Source organism: Mustelus asterias, chromosome 19 (genome assembly GCF_964213995.1).
Source record: "Mustelus asterias chromosome 19, sMusAst1.hap1.1, whole genome shotgun sequence".
NCBI lineage: Eukaryota > Metazoa > Chordata > Chondrichthyes > Carcharhiniformes > Triakidae > Mustelus > Mustelus asterias.
Window position 1 is genome coordinate 26,941,586 of NC_135819.1, and position 21,540 is coordinate 26,963,125.

The window sequence follows — 21,540 nt, forward strand, 5'->3', positions numbered from 1 at the left end:
CAGGGAGAACAACCCCAGTTTACCCAATCTCTCCTCATAACTAAGCCCCTCCATACCAGGTAACATCCTGGTAAACCTCCTCTGTACTCTCTCCAAAGTCCTTCTGGTAGTGTGGCGACCAGAACTGGATGCAGTATTCCAGATGCGGCCGAACCAACGTTCTATACATCTGCAACATCAGACCCCAACTTTTATACTCTATGCCCCGTCCTATAAAGGCAAACATGCCATATGCCTTCTTCACCACCTTCTCCACCTGTGACGTCACTTTCAAGGATCTGTGGACTTGCACACCCAGGTCCCTCTGCGTATCTTCACCCTTTATGGTTCTGCCATTTATCATATAGCTCCTCCCTACATTATTTCTACCAAAATGCATCACTTCGCATTTATCAGGATTGAACTCCATCTGCCATTTCTTTGCCCAAATTTCCAGCCTATCTATATCCTTCTGTAGCCTCTGACAATGCTCCTCACTATCTGCAAGTCCTGCCAATTTTGTGTTGTCCGCAAACTTACTGATCACCCCAGTTACACCTTCTTCCAGATCATTTATATAAATCACAAACAGCAGAGGTCCCAATACAGAGCCCTGTGGAACACCGCTAGTCACAGGCCTCCAGCCGGAAAAAGACCCTTCCACTACCACCCTCTGTCTTCTGTGACCAAGCCAGTTCTCCACCCATCTAGCCACCTCCCCCTTTATCCCATGAGATCCAACCTTTTTCACCAGCCTACCATGAGGGACTTTGTCAAACGCTTTACTAAAGTCCATATAGACGACATCCACAGCCCTTCCCTCGTCAACCATTTTGGTCACTTCTTCAAAAAACTCCACCAGGTTAGTGAGGCATGACCTCCCTCTCACAAAACCATGCTGACTATCGTTAATGAGTTTATTCCTTCCTAAATGCACATACATCCTATCTCTAAGAATCTTCTCCAACAACTTCCCCACCACGGACGTCAAGCTCGCCGGCCTATAATTACCCGGGTTATCCTTCCTACCCTTCTTAAATAACGGGACCACATTAGCTATCCTCCAATCCTCTGGGACCTCACCTGCGTCCAGTGACGAGACAAAGATTTGCGTCAGAGGCCCAGCGATTTCATCTCTCGTCTCCCTGAGCAGCCTTGGATAGATTCCATCAGGCCCTGGGGATTTGTCAGTCTTTATATTCTCTAACAAACCTAACACTTCCTTCTTTGTAATGGAGATTTTCTCCAACGGTTCAACACTCCCCTCCGAGACACTCCCAGTCAACACATCCCTCTCCTTTGTGAATACCGACGCAAAGTATTCATTTAGGATCTCCCCTACTTCTTTGGGCTCCAAGCATAATTCCCCACTTTTGTCCCTGAGAGGTCCGATTTTTTCCCTGACAACCCTTTTGTTCCTAACGTATGAATAAAATGCCTTGGGATTCTCCTTAATCCTGTCTGCCAAGAACATTTTGTGACCCCTTTTTGCTCTTCTAATTCCCCGTTTGAGTTCTTTCCTACTTTCTTTGTACTCCTCCAGAGCTCCCTGGACCTACCATACGCCTCTCTTTTCTTTTTGACCAGTCCCTCAATTTCCCTGGTTATCCACGGTTCTCGAATCCTACCCTTCCTATCCTTCTTTTTAACAGGCACATGCCTGTCCTGTAGCCCTATCAACTGTTCCTTAAAAGACTCCCACATGCCAGATGTGGATTTACCTTCAAACAGCCTCTCCCAATCAAGAGCTGCCAATTTCTGCCTAATCCCACTAAAGTTAGCCTTCCCCCAATCCAACACCTTACCCTTGGGACACCACTCATCCTTTTCCATCACTATCCTAAAACTAACAGAATTGTGGTCACTCAGGCCCTACCCCTCCAATCTATCCTCATAGCCACCCATTGTGGTCACCCAGGCCCTACCCCCATAATCCCTCTAAGCTACGCATCTCAGGACAGTAAGGGCAATTTTTAAGCATGGCCAATCAACCTAACCCGCACATCTTTGGACTGTGGGAGGAAACCGGAGTACCCGGAGGAAACCCACGCAGACACGAGGAGAATGTGCAAACTCCACACAGACGGTGACCCAAGCCAGGAATCAAACCCAGGTCCCTGGAGCTGTGAAGCAGCAGTGCTAACCACTGTGCTACCGTGCCGAGGGGGAGGGATGAGGCCATGGAGGAATCTGAATTAAGAATGAGAACCCAAAGTCCCCCAATGGGTTTCAGCATGGACAGCTATTGGTGCGAACCAGACAAAAGCGGCTTCAAAAGGTAAATCATTTTAGTGAGTCCAACAGGTTAATCCGGAGTAGCAATTCCATAGCGAGGTCGTGTGGTGGGGAGCATCGCTACATCTGGGCCAGAAGCTGCAAGAGCAGGAGTGATCGGTGAATGAAATCTGGAGTCGATTGGTAAAGGTGAAAGCTCTGCCATTGTCAGAGGTCTCCATTGATGAATACTGATCAATATCTGTTCCTCGATATGTGAGAGAGATACAGTTGCCAAGGTGACTATAGAGATATTCATACATCATTAACCTTCAACCAATAGACAGAACTTCTGAATGTTCGGAAGAATAGCAACCAGTAAACTGCTTTTGGAGTGTCTTCACTTGGCCAATAGGAAACACAGCAGGGAATTAATGCACAGCAAGCTCTCACAAGCAGCAATCTGACTTCACTACATCAATACAACAGCTTCGTTGATTGGTTGGAAGCCTCTATGGTAGATAGTTCAGATGTGGAGATGCCGGCGTTGGACTGGGGTAAACACAGTAAGAGTTTTAACAACACCAGGTTAAAGTCCAACAGGTTTATTTGGTAGCAAATACCATTAGCTTTCGGAGCGCTGCTCCTTCGTCAGATGGAGTGGAAATCTGCTCTCAAACAGGACACAGAGGGCACGGCACCGTCTGTGTGGAGTTTGCACATTCTCCCCGTGTCTGCGTGGGTTTCCTCCGGGTGCTCCGGTTTCCTCCCACAGTCCAAAGATGTGCGGGTTAGGTTGACCGGCCGTGGTAAATTGCCCCTTAGTGTCAGCAGAATTGGGAGGGTAAATGTGTGGGGTTACAGGGATAGGACCTGGGTAGGACTGTTGTTGGTTCAGGCTCATAGAAATCATAGAAACCCTACAGTGCAGAAGGAGGCCATTCGGCCCATCGAGTCTGCACTGACCACAATCCCACCCAGGCCCTACCTCCACATATTTACCCGCTAATCCCTCTAACCTACACATCCCAGGACCCTAAGGGGCAATTTTTAACCTGGCCAATCAACCTAACCCGCACATCTTTGGACTGTGGGAGGAAACCGGAGCACCCGGAGGAAACCCACGCAGACACGAGGAGAATGTGCAAACTCCACACAGACAGTGACCCGAGCCGGGAATTGAACCCGGGACCCTGGAGCTGTGAAGCAGCAGTGCTAACCACTGTGCTACCGTGCCGCTCAATGGGCCAAATGGCCTCCTCCTGCACTGTAGGGATTCTATGATTCAATGACTATGAGGATAGATTGGACGGGTTGGGACTGTTCTCCTTGGAGAGAAGGTTGAGAGGAGATTTGATAGAGATGGTCAAAATCATGAGGGGTGCTGGACAGAGTAGATCGGGAGAAACTGTTCCCATTGGTGGGAGGATCGAGAAGCAGAGGACACAGATTTAAGGTGATTGTCAAAAGAGAGCAAAGAAACTCGAGGAAAGACATTGTCAGTGATGTTAAATCAATGATTGTATCTCGTGTGAAAGCCCCATAATTCCTGAAATCTGCTGACAACACAATCAGACTGGTGCTCAGGGTAAAGTACACAGCATTCTCCGAGGACTGTCGGTTCTATGGTGGTGTGTGACACTCAGTGAGTCAGAGTTACTGTGGCAACACACACTTTTACATAAATGTTGTAGTCTAGAGCTATGGATAGTGACCTGCCTTAAATATATTCAATATGGAGAACCCCCAACCCTCTGGGCAGAGAATTCCAAAGATTCACAACCCTTTTAGAAACATAGAAACATAGAAAACTACAGCCCAAAACAGGCCCTTTGGCCCCACAAGTTGTGCCGAACATATCCCTACCTTTTAGGCCTATCTATAACCCTCCATCCTATTAAGTCCCATGTACTCATCCAGGAGTCTCTTCAAAGACCCTATTGAGTTTGCCTCCACCACCACTGACGGCAGCCGATTCCACTCGCCCACCACCCTCTGTGTGAAAACCTTCCCCACAACATTTCCCCTGTACCTACCCCTCAGCACCTTAAACCTGTGTCCTCTCGTAGCAGCCACTTCCACCCTGGGAAAAGCCTCTGAGAGTCCACCCAATCTATGCCTCTCAACATCTTATACACCTCTATTAGGTCTCCTCTCATCCTACGTCTCTCCAAGGAGAAAAGACCAAGCTCCCTCAGCCTATCCTCATAAGGCATGCCACTCAATCCAGGCAACATCCTTGTAAATCTCCTCTGCACCCTTTCAATCTTTTCCACATCCATCCTGTAATGAGGCGACCAGAACTGAGCACAGTACTCCAAGTGGGGTCTGACGAGGGACTTATATAGCTGCATCATTATCCCCGGACTCCTAAACTCAATCCCTCGATTAATAAAGGCCAGCACACCATACGCCTTCTTAACCACCTCCTCCACCTGTGGGGCTGATTTTAGAGTCCTATGGACCCGGACCCCAAGGTCCTTCTGATCCTCTACCGTACTAAGAGTCTTTCCCTTTATACTGTACTCCTTCATCCCATTTGACCTGCCAAAATGAATCACTACGCATTTATCTGGGTTGAAGTCCATCTGCCACTTCTCCGCCCAGCCTTGCATCCTATCTATGTCCCTCTGTAACTTCTGACATCCCTCCAGACTATCCACAACCCCACCAACCTTCGTGTCGTCGGCAAACTTACCAACCCATCCCTCCACTTCCTCATCCAGGTCATTTATGAAAATGACAAACAGCAAGGGTCCCAGAACAGATCCCTGGGGCACACCACTGGTGACCAACCTCCAATTAGAAAAAGACCCATCTATACACACTCTCTGCCTCCTTTGGGCAGGCTAGTTCTGGATCCACAGGGCAACAGCCCCTTGGATCCCATGCCCTCTCACTTTTTCGAGAAGCCTTGCATGGGGGACCTTATCGAATGCCTTGCTAAAATCCATATAAACCACATCTACCGCCTTCCCTTCGTCAATGTGTTTAGTCACATTTTCGAAGAACTCCACCAGGCTCGTAAGGCACGATCTGCCTTTGACAAAGCCATGCTGAGTATTCTTGAGCATACTAAACCTCTCTAAATGCTCATAAATCTTGTCCCTCAGGATCTTCTCCATCAACTTACCAACCACTGAGGTTAGACTCACCGGTCGGTAATTTCCTGGGCTATCCCTATTCCCCTTCTTGAAAATAGGAACCAGATCCGCAATCCTCCAATCCTCCGGCACCTCTCCCATCTCCATCGACGACGCAAAGATCATCGCCAGAGGCTCTGCAATCTCTTCCTTCACCTCCCACAGTAACCTGGGGTACATCCCATCTGGACCCGGCGACTTATCTATCTTGATGCCATTCAAAGATTCCAGCACAACCTCTTTGTTAAAGTCCACATACTCAATCTTTTCAGTCTACCGCAAGTCCGCAGTACATCCACCCATGTCCTTCTCCTCTGTGAAAACCGAGGCAAAATATTCATTAAGCACCTCTGCCATTTCTACTGGTTCCGTACAGATTTTCCCGCCTTCACCTTTTATAGGCCCTATTCCTTCACGTCTCATCCTTTTACTCTTCACATATTTATAGAACGCCTTAGGGTTTTCCTTAATTCTACTTGCCAAGGCCTTCTCGTGACCCCTTCTGGCTCTCCTAATTTCCTTCTTTAGTCCCTTCCTACAAGCCGTATACTCATCTAGATCCCTATCTTCGCCAAACTCTCTGAACCTTTTGTACGCTTTCCTTTTCTTCTCGACTAGGTCTCGCACAGCTTTCGTGCACCACGGTTCCTTTAACCTACCAACTCCTCCCTGTCTGCTCGGAACATTGTCCTGTAGAACTCTAGACAGACATTCCTTGAAAAACTGCCACCTCTCTTCAGTAGATTTCCCCGAGAATACCTCCTTCCAATTTACTCCTCTAATTTGCTGCCTTATGTCTTCATATTTCCCCTTACTCCATATAAATGCTTTCCTAGCTTGCCTGATCCTCTCTTTTTCCAATGCAAGCATAAAGGAGATAGAGTTATGATCGCTATCCCCAAGATGCTCTCCCACTGAGAGATCTGACACCTGTCCAGGCTCATTGGTCAGTATCAGATCAAGTACAGCCTCTCCTCTTGTAGACTTGTCCACATGCTGTGTCAGGAAACCCTCCTGAACACACCTAACAAACTCCTCCCCATCCAATCCCCTTACCCTAGGGATATTCCAATCGATGTTTGGGAAATTAAAGTCTCCCATCACAACAACTCTGCTATTACTGCATCTCTCCAGGATCTGTTTCCCTATCTGCTCCTCCACCTCCCTGTCACCATTGGGCGGCCTGTAGAAAACTCCCAGCAAAGTGATCGACCCCTTCCCACTCCGAACTTGCACCCACAGAGACTCGGTGGACAATCCCTCCACAGCATACACCTTCTCTACAGCTGTAACACTATCCCTGATCAGCAGTGCCACTCCACCCCCTCTCTTGCCTCCCTCCCTGTCCTTCCTGAAACATCTGAATCCCGGCACCTGTAGTATCCAGTCCTGTCCCTGAGACATCCAAGTCTCCGTAATGGCCACCACATCACACTTCCAGGCATCGATCCACGCTCTGAGCTCATCCCCTTTATTCACTATACTCCTGGCATTAAAGTAAACACATCTCAATCCTTTGGTCTGAGCTCTCCCCTTCTCTATCCCCCATCCATCGTCCCTCTTGCACTGTCTATAACCCTTCTCTGTGTGCGAGCTAACTTCCTCGCTCCCAGTCACCTCGTGTCGATCCCCTCCCCCCAACCTATCTAGTTTAAACTCTCCCCAGTAGCCTTAGCCAACCTTCCCGCCAGGATATTGGTCCCCCTGGGATTCAAGTGCCACCCGTTTTTTGTGTACAGGTCACATCTTCTTTTAGTGAAGACATTTCTCCTCATTCCAGTCCTAAATAACTGATCCCTTATCCTGAGACTGTGTCTCCATGTTTTAGATTCCCTGACCAGCGGAAACATTCTCTCAGCATCCACCCTATCAAACCCCTTCAGAACCTTGTAAGTTTTAATGTGATTACCTCTCATTCTTCTAAACTCCAGAGAATATAAACCCAATTTGCTCAATCTATCATAGGGCAACTCCCTCATCCCGGGGACCAACAGTGAACCTTCATTGTACAGACTCCAATGTGAGTATGAATCCTTTCTTAAATATGGAGACCAAAACTGCCCACAGTATTCCAGCTGTGATCTGACCCAAACCCTGTACAAGTGCAGCAAGACTTCTCTGTTCTTGTACTCCAACCCCATAGAAATCATAGAAATCATAGAAACCCTACAGTACAGAAAGAGGCCATTCGGCCCATCGGGTCTGCACCGACCACAATCCCACCCAGGCCCTACCCCCATATCCCTACACATTTTACCCGCTAATCCCTCTAATCTACGCATCCCAGGACACTAAGGGGCAATTTTAGCATGGCCAATCAACCTAACCCGCACATCTTTGGACTGTGGGAGGAAACCGGAGCACCCGGAGGAAACCCACGCAGACACGAGGAGAATGTGCAAACTCCACACAGACAGTGACCCAAGCCGGGAATCGAACCCAGGTCCCTGGAGCTGTGAAGCAGCAGTGCTTACCACTGTGCTACCGTGCCGCCCATTGCTATGTGCCTTTCTAATAGCTTATTGCATCTGCACACTAACGTTCTGTGTTCCTCATTAGGGCACACCCAGCTCACGCTGAACACTCTCATTTATAACAGTGAATAACTGCAATAATAGCATCAGCAAACAGAGTGAATGTTATTTGTCATTTATATTAATGATTGCTTAATTATAATAATAATTATTAAATTGCCTTTATCAATCGAGGGATTGAGTTTAGGAGTCCGGGGATAATGATGCAGCTATATAAGACCCTCGTCAGACCCCACTTGGAGTACTGTGCTCAGTTCTGGTCGCCTCATTACAGGAAGGATGTGGAAAAGATTGAAAGGGTGCAGAGGAGATTTACAAGGATGTTGCCTGGATTGAGTGGCATGCCTTATGAGGATAGGCTGAGGGAGCTCGGTCTTTTCTCCTTGGAGAGACGTAGGATGAGAGGAGACCTAATAGAGGTATATAAGATGTTGAGAGGCATAGATTGGGTGGACTCTCAGAGGCGTTTTCCCAGGGTGGAAATGGCTGCTACGAGAGGACACAGGTTTAAGGTGCTGGGGGGTAGGTACAGGGGAAATGTTAGGGGTAAGTTTTTCACACAGAGGGTGGTGGGCGAGTGGAATCGGCTGCCGTCAGTGGTGGTGGAGGCAAACTCAATAGGGTCTTTTAAGAGACTCCTGGATGAGTACATGGGATTTAATAGGATGGAGGGTTATAGATAGGCCTAAAAGGTAGGGATATGTTCAGCACAACTTGTGGGGCCGAAGGGCCTGTTTTGTGCTGTAGTTTTCTATGTTTCTATGATTTGGATGAGAATTTAGGAGGCATGGTTAGTAAGTTTGCAGATGACACAAAGATTGGTGGCATACAAAACAGTGAAGGTTATCTAGGATTGCAATGTGATCTTGATCAATTGGGCCAGTGGGTCGATGAATGGCAGATGGAGTTTAATTTAGATAAGTGTGAGCTGATGCATTTTGGTAGATTGAACCAGGGCAGGACTTACTCAGTTAATGGTAGGGCATTGGGGAGAGTTATAGAACAAAGAGATCTTGGGGTACAGGTTCATAGCTGCTTGAAAGTGGAGTCACAGGTGGACAGGGTGGTGAAGAAGGCATTCGGCATGCTTGGTTTCATTGGTCAGAACATTGAATACAGGAGTTGTTGAAGTTGTATAAGACATTGGTAAGGCCACACTTGGAATACTGTGTATATTTCTGGTCACCCTATTATAGAAAGGATATTATTAAACTAAAAAGAGTGCAGAAAGGATTTACGAGGATGCTACCGGGATTTGATGGTTTGAGTTATTAGGAGAGGCTGGATAGACTGGGACTTTTTTCTCTGGGGTATAGGAGGCTTAGGGGTGATCTAATGAGGGGCATAGATAAGGTAGTTAGTCAACATCTTTTCCCAAACTTGGGGGAGTCTAAAACTAGGGGGCATAGGTTTAAGGTGAGAGGGGAGAGATACAAAAGTGTCCAGAGGGGCAATTTTTTCACACAGAGGGTGGTGAGTGTCTGGAACAAGCTGCCAGAGGGAGTAGTAGAGGTGGGTACAATTTTGTCTTTTAAAAAGCATTTAGACAGATACATGGGTAAGATAGGTACAGAAATATTTGGGCCAAACGCGGGCAATTGGGACTAGCTTAGTGGTAAAAACTGGGCAGCATGGACAATTTGGGCTGAAGGGCCTGTTTCCATGCTGTAAACCTCTACCAAACTCCCACCCACCTGACGAAGGGACAGCCTGTTCCGAAAGCTAGTGGCTTTTGCTGCCAAATAAACCAGTTGGACTTTAACCTGGTGTTGTTAAAACTCTTACTGTGTTTACCCCAGTCCAACGCCGGCATCTCCACATCATGTAAACCTCTATGACATAGAAGAAGATAGCAGCAGGAGGAGACCATTTGGCCCTTTGAGCCTGCTCCGCCATTCATTACGATCCTGGCTGGTTGTCCAACTCAATAGCCTGATCCTGCTTTCTCCCCATAACCTTTGATCCCATTCGCTCCAAGTGCTATATCCAGCTGCCTCTTGAATACATCCAATGTTTTGGCATCAACTACTTCCTGCGGTAATGAATTCCACAGGCTCACCACTCATTGGGTGAAGAAATGTCTCCTCATCTCCGTCCTAAATGGTCTACCCCGAATCCTCAGACTGTGACCCCTGGTTCTGGACACACCCACCATTGGGAACATCCTCCCTGCACCTACCCCATGCATGGCTCGATGACTCTAACCCTGCCTCTCCTGAGGGTGTTGTGTGGATGTGGCGTAAGGTGTTCAGGTGAAATATGGCCCCATAGGTCTAAACTCACCTGTTCTCCCAAACACGTTACACTCACCACATCCCCAGTTACTTCTATAACATATCCCAAATGTCCATGTTACCATAATTAAAGCAGTTCTTACCGAAGTGGGCCGTGCCTGTTGTTTGAGACCACAGCCTGGAGTCTGGCTTTAGCACTCAGGACGATATCCTCTTCAGTTTGCACTGAGCTGATATATCTGACTTCTTGGTCATCTGTAGCCTGCAGAACAAACGTAGAGAGACTGACAGCAACCTTTCCTGACCAGGCCCAACCAGACTGACTGGGACAACTATATAAAACTTCATAAAAACTCAAGTCACGTCTTTATGGAGTGAATCACGAATTTATTTTACATTCATTTAGAAAACAAGTTGGCCTGAGATGAAATCATCTCTTTCCGATATGGATTTAGAAATATCTACACAGCAGGTTAACAGCAGCACAGGAACACAGCTCCATCCGGCCTTTCCAGGGGAATGGGCTGGAATCAGAGCCACAGGCCTGGGTTTTCGTGCTGATGGTGAGAATGGCAGTGGGTGAGGCTCAATGACGACAAGGATGGCCACTTTCCTGACCCTGTCCCTGTCCCTGATGCCAGCCATTTCAGCTGGCATAGGGTTGGGGGGCTGGAGAAAGGGAGCCACCCCCACAAGACAGGCAGGCAAAGGGGATCAGTATGAGTTGTTTTGAAGGTATGAAATGTGGGATCTTCCAGTTTCCCAATACCATGGACAGCAGAGCGATTGCCCGGAAGCTGATACCCAGCAGGGCTGGGGTGGCAGCAAAACTAAACGTGCTTCTTGCCTGCCTGGAAAGGGGTGCAGACAAAGACTGCCCCCACCCACCAAAACACACACACACACGGACACACATGTGCAAACATGCACAAATGGACATGCACGCACAGACACAAGCACATGGATAAATATGTATGGACCCGTGCACACATACACATGTTTGCAGGGACGCACACATGCACAGAAAAACACACACACATGTGCATGCATGCAGAGTTACACGCACAGACACAGGAACAGACTCATACACATGCAGGGGCACACAATCACGGACACATACACAGACGGACATGTGACTGCATGCACACGCACACGCACCCACATCAGCCCACATGCACTGACATGCATGCACAAAAAGCCACACGCACTGACACTCCTCCCCCCCCCCCCCCCCCCCGCCCCCCCAGCACGGACACCCCCTGTCTATGAGTGTGGAAATTCTCCCCATAGTCAGCCCCAACTCCCAGTCATCATTGCCTCTAGATAATGGGCAGGGGGTTTGTCCCCTTACCGGATGAGGACAGCTTGCAGTTTGGAGTCTGGGTTTCAATGTGAGCTCGGTCAGTTTGGTCAGACATGGACTTTAACGAGGGAGGAATCTACACCTCCAGCACAGAGCAATGAGGAGACAGTGCCTGCTATAACAGAGCGATGATTGGACCCATGGGCAGGACATGAAGAGTAATAAAAGGATAGCTACCTGAAAGAGCTGGTGTTCAATTCTGGGTATCTGCTGGGCGCTGAGGACTATCAGATCCACGATGCGAGATAGACCTTGCACGACCTCATCAATGGTTGGTGTGAACAAGATGTGGGATCCCTCAGTGTGAGACTTCTAGACAGTTAGCAGAGGGAGCAGACTTATCAAGATGGATTTGCAAACATTTCTATTGTAGATCGCAGCTACCATGCAGAGTGGTTTTGCGAACTGAGAACGGGCCATTCGCTGGAAGAATTGTTGTACAGCTGTTTATTCAAACAAACACCGAGGAAATAGCACCACAGCTTCAGACTGTGCTCCTGAGAAAAACAACCCAGATACTGACAGCATGCTGGGGCCCCACCTGTATCTGAAGCAATATCACACAGACTGTGATTAACACAATAGCTTTGCATTTCTATAGCACCTCTTTGTGTCCATGGGATGTCCCAACATGCTCCATAGCCAGTAATTAGTTCTGTATTTGAATCACTTCTGTGACATAGCAAGATCCAACAACATTTCCCTTTTTTTGAGATATTGCATCAACGCTATATATCAATCAGCGTCACCTGTACCCTCCCCCTGTACAGGGTCACCTGTACCCTCCCCCTGTACAGGGTCACCTGTACCCTCCCCCTGTACAGCGTCACCTGTACCCTCCCCCTGTACAGCGTCACCTGTACCCTCCCCCTGTACAGCGTCACCTGTACCCTCCCCCTGTACAGCGTCACCTGTACCCTCCCCCTGTACAGCGTCACCTGTACCCTCCCCCTGTACAGCGTCACCTGTACCCTCCCCCTGTACAGCGTCACCTGTACCCTCCCCCTGTACAGGGTCACCTGCACCCTCCCCCTGTACAGCGTCACCTGTACCCTCCCCCTGTACAGCGTCACCTGTACCCTCCCCCTGTACAGCGTCACCTGTACCCTCCCCCTGTACAGCGTCACCTGTACCCTCCCCCTGTACAGCGTCACCTGTACCCTCCCCCTGTACAGGGTCACCTGCACCCTCCCCCTGTACAGCGTCACCTGTACCCTCCCCCTGTACAGGGTCACCTGTACCCTCCCCCTGTACAGCGTCACCTGTACCCTCCCCCTGTACAGGGTCACCTGTACCCTCCCCCTGTACAGCGTCACCTGTACCCTCCTCCTGTACAGCATCACCTGTACCCTCCCCCTGTACAGGGTCACCTGCACCCTCCCCCTGTACAGCGTCACCTGTACCCTCCCCCTGTACAGCGTCACCTGTACCCTCCCCCTGTACAGGGTCACCTGTACCCTCCCCCTGTACAGCGTCACCTGTACCCTCCCCCTGTACAGGGTCACCTGTACCCTCCCCCTGTACAGGGTCACCTGTACCCTCCCCCTGTACAGGGTCACCTGTACCCTCCCCCTGTACAGGGTCACCTGTACCCTCCCCCTGTACAGCGTCACCTGTACCCTCCCCCTGTACAGCGTCACCTGTACCCTCCCCCTGTACAGCGTCACCTGTACCCTCCCCCTGTACAGCGTCACCTGTACCCTCCCCCTGTACAGCGTCACCTGTACCCTCCCCCTGTACAGGGTCACCTGTACCCTCCCCCTGTACAGGATCACCTGTACCCTCCCCCTGCACAGGATCACCTGTACCCTCCCCCTGTACAGCGTCACCTGTACCCTCCCCCTGTACAGCGTCACCTGTACCCTCCCCCTGTACAGGGTCACCTGTACCCTCCCCCTGTACAGCATCACCTGTACCCTCCCCCTGTACAGGGTCACCTGTACCCTCCCCCTGTACAGGGTCACCTGTACCCTCCCCCTGTACAGCGTCACCTGTACCCTCCCCCTGTACAGCGTCACCTGTACCCTCCCCCTGTACAGCGTCACCTGTACCCTCCCCCTGTACAGGGTCACCTGTACCCTCCCCCTGAACAGCGTCACCTGTACCCCCCCCCTGTAACAGCGTGAGTATAACCTGAGGGTCAGTTGAGTGGGAAAGTGAAAGATTCTGTGTGCTGTACTGTAAGGATTAACCTGAGATGGACCCTTTTCCTGAAGGGAGTAGTGAAGGAGAGGCCATTGCAGCTTGGGTATTGGTCCGTTAAGTTTAATGTTTGTTTACTTGTGTCACAAGTAAGGCTTACATTAACACTGCAATGAAGTTACTGTGAAAACCCCCTAGTCACCACACTCCGGCGCCTGTTGGGGTACACTGGGGGAGAACTTAGCACGGTCAATGCACCCTAACCAGCACATCTTTCCGACTGTGGGAGGAAAGTGAAGCATTGAGCCATGCTAAATTCTCCCTCGGTGTAACCCGAGCAGGCGCTGGAGTGTGGCGACTAGGGGTTTTTCACAGTAACTTCATTGCAGTGTTAATACTGATCAGTGCAGTGAGCGGGATGATAGCATGCGAGGCTTTCACGCTGGGCGCGAGCCAGTCTTGTGCTGAAAGCCATCCTCCCTGCCCTGCTTTGCCAACATGATCGGCTCATGCCCAGAAAGGGCGCGACGCCAACTTAAACATTGTCAGGATTTACCTGGTTCCCGCGAGGCCGTTTCCGGCCTTCTGGACATTTTCTCCTCGTCGCTCACCATGAGAATCATTCATGGTGTCCACCAATGGGAACCAGATGTGATGGCCATGCCAGAGGGGTCAGAGGCCATTAAAGCCCCTGGGTGGTCAGGGACATGGCCGGGCAGGGCCCATGGGGCAGTGTCACCTTGGCATGGTCCACTGGGCACCCTATTAGTGCCAGGGGCAGTGCCAAAGGAATTGGACTTGAGTGGGGATGGAGCTCTGATGGGCGGAGGCAAGGGGTAATCAGCAAAGGTGGGGCATACGGGGGGGGGTGACCAGCAACAGGGTGGGGTGTGCATGGGGGAGTGGGTTGTAATGGAGGACTAATCAGGAGGGTCCCGATGCTGGAGACCCGTGTTGCCCTGGGGGCTAGACTGCCGCTGGTGATGGGGCTGGGAGGGGGGTGGGGTGATATCTGTGGGTTCGGGAGGGCTGGGGGGGTGTGATATCTGTGGGTTCGGGGGGGTGATATCTGTGGGTTCGGGGGGGGGTGATATCTGTAGGTTCAGGGGGGCTGGGGGTGATATCTGTGGGTTCGGGAGGGCTGGGGGGGTGTGATATCTGTGGGTTCGGGGGGGTGATATCTGTAGGTTCAGGGGGGCTGGGGGTGATATCTGTGGGTTCGGGTGGTTGATATCTGTGGGTTCGGGGAGGCTAGGGGGTGATATCTGTGGGTTAGGGGGGGTTGATATTTGTGGGTTCGGGGAAGCTGGGGGGTGATAGCTGTGGGTTCGGGTGGTTGATATCTGTGGGTTCGGGGAGGCTGGGGGGTGATATCTGTGGGTTCGGGGGGTTGATATCTGTGGGTTCGGGGAGGCTGGGGGGTGATATCTGTGGGTTCGGGGGGGCGGGGGTGTGTGATATCTGTGGGTTCGGGGGGGCGGGGGTGTGTGATATCTGTGGGTTCGGGGGGGCAGGGGTGTGTGATATCTGTGGGTTCGGGGGGCGGGGGTGTGTGATATCTGTGGGTTCGGGAGGACTGGGGGGGTGAATATCTGTGGGTTCGGGGGGGGTGATATCTGTGGGTTCGGGGGGGGTGATATCTATGGGCTTGTGGGGTGGGGGCTGGGTTGGCAGGCGGCCTCCCAGTGCACTGGCAGATTGAGATGCCTCTGCAATGGCGACCCGAGCAGTCTACAGTTTCCCCAGCAAGCTTCGACTGCCCTGCCCTTATCGGTGTGAAACTCCCTCCCGGAGAGTGTGGGAACATTGCACAGGGTCGCTCACTGAAAACACTGGAGTGAAACACTCTGGCTGTCAGATGTTTGTGACACAAGGTATTTTTTTGGGAAGATCACTCCTATCACTTTTTCCCTTGGTTACCCAGATTCATCGGGATCTCAGCCTTCAGTCCCTTTCCCAGCAGTGAACGATACGACTGAGAGCTTTCATCGTAGTTTAATGTAATTGATCTTCAAAAGGTTTTTCTGTGTGCTTCATAGAGTCATAGAGGTTTACAGCATGGAAACAGGCCCTTCGGCCCAACTCGTCCATGCCGCCCTTTTTTTTAAACCCTGAAGCTAAGCCCAATTGCCCGCATTTGGCCCATATCCCTCTATGCCCATCGTACCCATGTAACTGTCTAGAACATAGAACATAGAACAGTACAGCACAGAACAGGCCTTTCGGCCCCCGATGTTGTGCCGAGCTTTGTCTGAAACCCAGATCAAGCTATCCCACTCCCTATCATCCCGAAGTACTCCATGTGCCTATCCAATAGCTTCTTAAATGTTCCTAAAGTTTCTGACTCCACTATCCCTGCAGGCAGTCCATTCCACACCCCAACCACTCTCTGAGTAAAAAACCCACCTCGGACATCCTTCCTATATCTCCCACCATGAACCCTATAGTTATGCCCCCTAGTTACCGCTCCATTCACCCGAGGAAATAGTCTTTGAACGTTCACTCTATCTATCCCCTTCATCATTTTATAAACCTCTATTAAGTCTCCCCTCAACCTCCTCCGCTCCAGAGAGAATAGCCCTTGCTCCCTCAACCTTTCCTCATAAGACCTACCCTCCAAACCAGGCAGCATCCTGATAAATCTCCTCTGCACTCTTTCCAGTGTCTCCACATCCTTCTTATAGTGAGGTGACCAGAACTGCACACAATATTCCAAATGTGGTCTCACCAAGGTCCTGTACAGTTGCAGCATAACCCCACGGCTCTTAAACTCAAACCCCCTGTTAATGAACGCCAACACACTATAGGCCTTCTTCACAGCTCTATTCACTTGAGTGGCAACCTTCAGAGATCTATGGATATGAACCCCAAGATCTCTCTGTTCCTCCACATTCTTCAGAACCCTACCTTTGACCCTGTAATCCACATTTAAATTTGTCCTACCAAAATGAATCACCTCGCATTTGTCAGGGTTAAACTCCATTTGCCATTTTTCAGCCCAGCTCTGCATCCTATCTATATCTCTTTGCAGCCTACAACAGCCCTCCACCTCATCCACTACTCCACCAATCTTGGTGTCATCAGCAAATTTAATGATCCACCCTTCAGCCCCCTCCTCCAAGTCATTTATAAAAATGACAAATAGCAGAGGACCAAGCACTGATCACTGTGGCACTCCGCTGGTAACCGGTTTCCAGTCCGAAAATTTTCCATCCACCACCACCCTCTGTCTTCTGTTAGATAGCCAGTTACCTATCCAATCGGCCAAACTTCCCTCTATCCCACACATCCTTACTTTCTTCATAAGCCGACCATGGGGGACTTTATCAAACGCCTTACTAAAGTCCATGTATATGACATCAACTGCACTACCTTCATCTAAATACTTAGTTACCTCCTCAAAAAATTCTATCAAATTTGTGAGGCAAGACTTGCCCTTCACAAATCCGTGCTGACTATCCCGGATTAAGCTGCATCTTTCTAAATGGTCGTAAATCCTATCCCTGAGGACCTTTTCCATCAACTTACCGACCACCGAAGTAAGACTAACCGGCTTATAATTACCAGGGTAATTTCTATTCCCTTTCTTAGACAGAGGAACCACATTCGCCACTCTCCAGTCCTCTGGCACCACCCCCATGGACAGTGAGGATGCAAAGATCAATGCCAAAGGCTCTGCTATCTCATCCCTTGCCTCCCAAAGACTCCTAGGATATATTTCATCAGGCCCAGGGGACTTATCAACTTTCAGTTTATTCAAAATTGCTAGTACATCTTCCCTCTGAACATCTACTTCCTCCAGCCTATCAGCCTGTGACACCCTCTCTTCCTCAAAAACATGGCCCCTCTCCTTGGTGAACACCGAAGAAAAGTATTCATTCATCACCTCTCCTATCTCTTCTGACTCCATGCACAAATTCCCACTGCCGTCCTTGACCGGCCCCTGCGTCACCCTGGTCATTCTTTTATTCCTCACATAAGAGTAAAATGCCTTGGGGTTTTCCTTGATCCGACCCGCCAAGGACTTCTCATGCCCTCTCCTAGCTCTCCTAAGCCCCTTTTTAAGCTCATTTCTTGCTAACTCCATCGAGCCAACTGAACCTTGTTTTCTCAACCTGACATACGCTTCCTCCTTCCTCTTGACAAGACATTCCACCTCTTTTGTGAACCATGGTTCCCTCACTCGGCCATTTCCTCTCTGCCTGGCAGGGACATACCTATCAAGGACATGCAGTATTTGTTCCTTGAAAAGGTTCCACTAAATGCTTTTTAAAAGACAAAATTGTACCCACCTCTACTACTACTTCTGGCAGCTCGTTCCAGACACTCACCACCCTGTGTGTGAAAAAATTCCCCCTCTGGACCCTTTCGTATCTCTCCCCTCTCACCTTAAACCTATGCCCTCTAGTTTTAGACTCCCCTACCTTTGGGAAAAGGTATTGACTATCTAACTGATCTATGCCCCTCATTATTTTATAGACCTCTATACCATTTGCTACCAAATAAACCTGTTGGACTTTAACCTGGTGTTGTGAGACTTCTTACTGTGTTCACCCCAGTCCAACGCCGGCATCTCCACATCGTAACAATGTGTCAACAGGGAGATCTAAACAGTATTGATCCCATTCCCATCACCAGAGAAAGGTCAATGGAAAAAAGAGGAAGGGGCCAACGATAAAGAAACAGAGTTGTTGAGGGGTATGATAGGACAGCTAAATTGGCTATGCACACAGACAAGACCAGGTGGGAGCTATAATTTCCTCGAGCTCAGTAATATGTTGAAGCGCGCCATAGTCAGAGATCCTGCAGGCTAATAAAACATTTAAAAAGTTAGAATTAGAGAAGTGTGTAATTAAATTCCGGCACTAGGAGAACCGGAAGATGTGAACTTGGTTGTGTTTAATGATGCTTCACATGCCAATCTACCAGATGGACATTCGAGCGGTGCTGGATTCATAATATTCTTGGTAGGTAAGGAAGGAAAATGTTGCCCCTTGGCCTGTAATCAAAAATAAATAGAAAGGGTGGTCAAAAGCACCATGGCGGCTGAAACCCTAGCGTTAGTGGAAGCGTTGGATATGGGGACATATTGTCTGACACATTAACAGAATTATTTTTCATAGCAATGTCAGGAAAGAAGGTACCAATGGAATGTTATGTGGATCATCGGTCTTTATGGGACAATGTTCACAAACAGAAAAGCGACTGGGAATTGATTTGGCCAACATGAAACAAATGCTGGAAAACAAAGAGGTTTCAAAACTCAACCGGGTGGGTGTAAATCTACAGCTATCCGACTGTTTTACTAAAAGGAGTGGGGCTACCTGAAAAGTGTTGAGAATGCTGGAGGATGGTTGTCTTAAAGTAATTTGAAAAAAAGGGAATCTGTTAGAATGTAACCAATGATAACATTGGATCTGTTGTAGCGTTACCAATGGTAACAAATTGTAAGGGTCAGCTGACCCAGTAGACTATGTAGCCAATGACAGAATGATGTGGTGGTCAGCTGACCAGCTGATTCAGTATAAGTAGGAATCTATTGGGAATTGTGGGGAGCTTGGATTGGCCCAGGGTGAGGCCTCAAGTGTTGGAGTAATGAAGTTTCTTTATTAAACCTTTTTCTTTGATTTATCTGTTTGAAGTTTTGTTTCATTTTATTGGTACCTTCTGCTGGATGAACAAGAGAGGCAGTACCCCAAACAACCACCAGAGGGTGGGTGACCATGCCAGTGTGGTGAAGACAACTGACCCCACAAACATGATCAGAAGAGCTTTAATCCAATCACACAGGATAGTTCAGAAAGCTAGACAAAGCTCGCACAACCAGATGGGCAGAGGATGCCAAGACAATTCGTGAGGTCCAAGTACCATACCAAGAGGAAACCTTTTTGTTCTGAAACACAAACACCGAGGTTATTGGTCAACTGGATGTGGGAGTCAGTGTTACGGTCCTCTTGGGCAAAATGAACCGTGGCTGAGTGTCCTCTGGCTCTAAATGACACACAGGCCACTCTGGTGGGCCTGGTTCTAGCCGTGACTCTGGAACCATTGCGGGATGGTGGCAAACACATCTTTGAAGTCGTGTCTGTCATCAATAAGCAGTCCTTTTCTCTCTGCACAGAGATTCCTGTGTTACCCTCAACCTTCTTAAAATGGCCAAGGATGTCAAGACAACCTCTGGCATCAATGATGTGTGACTGCATGTTCCTGAGGCCCCAGCAGGAAGGATACTCTGGACAGGATTTCAGCTCCAAATCACCCGGGTACCAGAGACACCTCTGATCAGACCAGCCAACCAGTCTGCTGGTTACCATGACGACTCGAGCGGACAACTGCCAAGAAAGGAAGCAATAGCAAGCAGAGCCTCAACCTCCAGACTCCGACAGCGGTGAGTGAGGTAGCTCAGAGCAACAGGACCCCGACAGCGGTGAGTGAGGTAGCTCAGAGCAACAGGACTCCGACAGCAGTGAGTGAGGTAGCTCAGAGCAACAGGACCCCGACAGCGGTGAGTGAGGTAGCTCAGAGCAACAGGACTCTGACAGCGGTGAGTGAGGTAGCTCAGAGCAACAGGACTCCGACAGCGGTGAGTGAGGTAGCTCAGAGCAACAGGACTCCGACAGCAGTGAGTGAGGTAGCTCAGAGCAACAGGACACTGACAGCAGTGAGTGAGGTAGCTCAGAGCAACAGGACTCCGACAGCAGTGAGTGAGGTAGCTCAGAGCAACAGGACTCCGACAGCAGTGAGTGAGGTAGCTCAGAGCAACAGGACACTGACAGCGGTGAGTGAGGTAGCTCAGAGCAACAGGACCCCGACAGCGGTGAGTGAGGTAGCTCAGAGCAACAGGACTCCGACAGCGGTGAGTGAGGTAGCTCAGAGCAACAGGACTCCGACAGCGGTGAGTGAGGTAGCTCAGAGCAACAGGACTCTGACAGCGGTGAGTGAGGTAGCTCAGAGCAACAGGACACTGACAGCGGTGAGTGAGGTAGCTCAGAGCAACAGGACCCCGACAGCGGTGAGTGAGGTAGCTCAGAGCAACAGGACTCTGACAGCGGTGAGTGAGGTAGCTCAGAGCAACAGGACACCGACAGCGGTGAGTGAGGTATCTCAGAGCAACAGGACACTGACAGCGGTGAGTGAGGTAGCTCAGAGCAACAGGACACTGACAGCGGTGAGTGAGGTAGCTCAGAGCAACAGGACTCCGACAGCGGTGAGTGAGGTAGCTCAGAGCAACAGGACTCCGACAGCAGTGAGTGAGGTAGCTCAGAGCAACAGGACACCGACAGCGGTGAGTGAGGTAGCTCAGAGCAACAGGACACTGACAGCGGTGAGTGAGGTAGCTCAGAGCAACAGGACACTGACAGCGGTGAGTGAGGTAGCTCAGAGCAACAGGACTCCGACGGCGGTGAGTGAGGTAGCTCAGAGCAACAGGACTCCGACAGCGGTGAGTGAAGTAGCTCAGAGCAACAGGACCCCGACAGCGGTGAGTGAGGTAGCTCAGAGCAACAGGACTCTGACAGCGGTGAGTGAGGTAGCTCAGAGCAACAGGACTCCGACAGCGGTGAGTGAGGTAGCTCAGAGCAACAGGACACTGACAGCAGTGAGTGAGGTAGCTCAGAGCAACAGGACACTGACAGCAGTGAGTGAGGTAGCTCAGAGCAACAGGACAGCGACAGCGGTGAGTGAGGTAGCTCAGAGCAACAGGACACTGACAGCGGTGAGTGAGGTAGCTCAGAGCAACAGGACCCCGACAGCGGTGAGTGAGGTAGCTCAGAGCAACAGGACTCCGACAGCAGTGAGTGAGGTAGCTCAGAGCAACAGGACTCCGACAGCAGTGAGTGAGGTAGCTCAGAGCAACAGGACTCCGACAGCGGTGAGTGAGGTAGCTCAGAGCAACAGGGCACTGACAGCGGTGAGTGAGGTAGCTCAGAGCA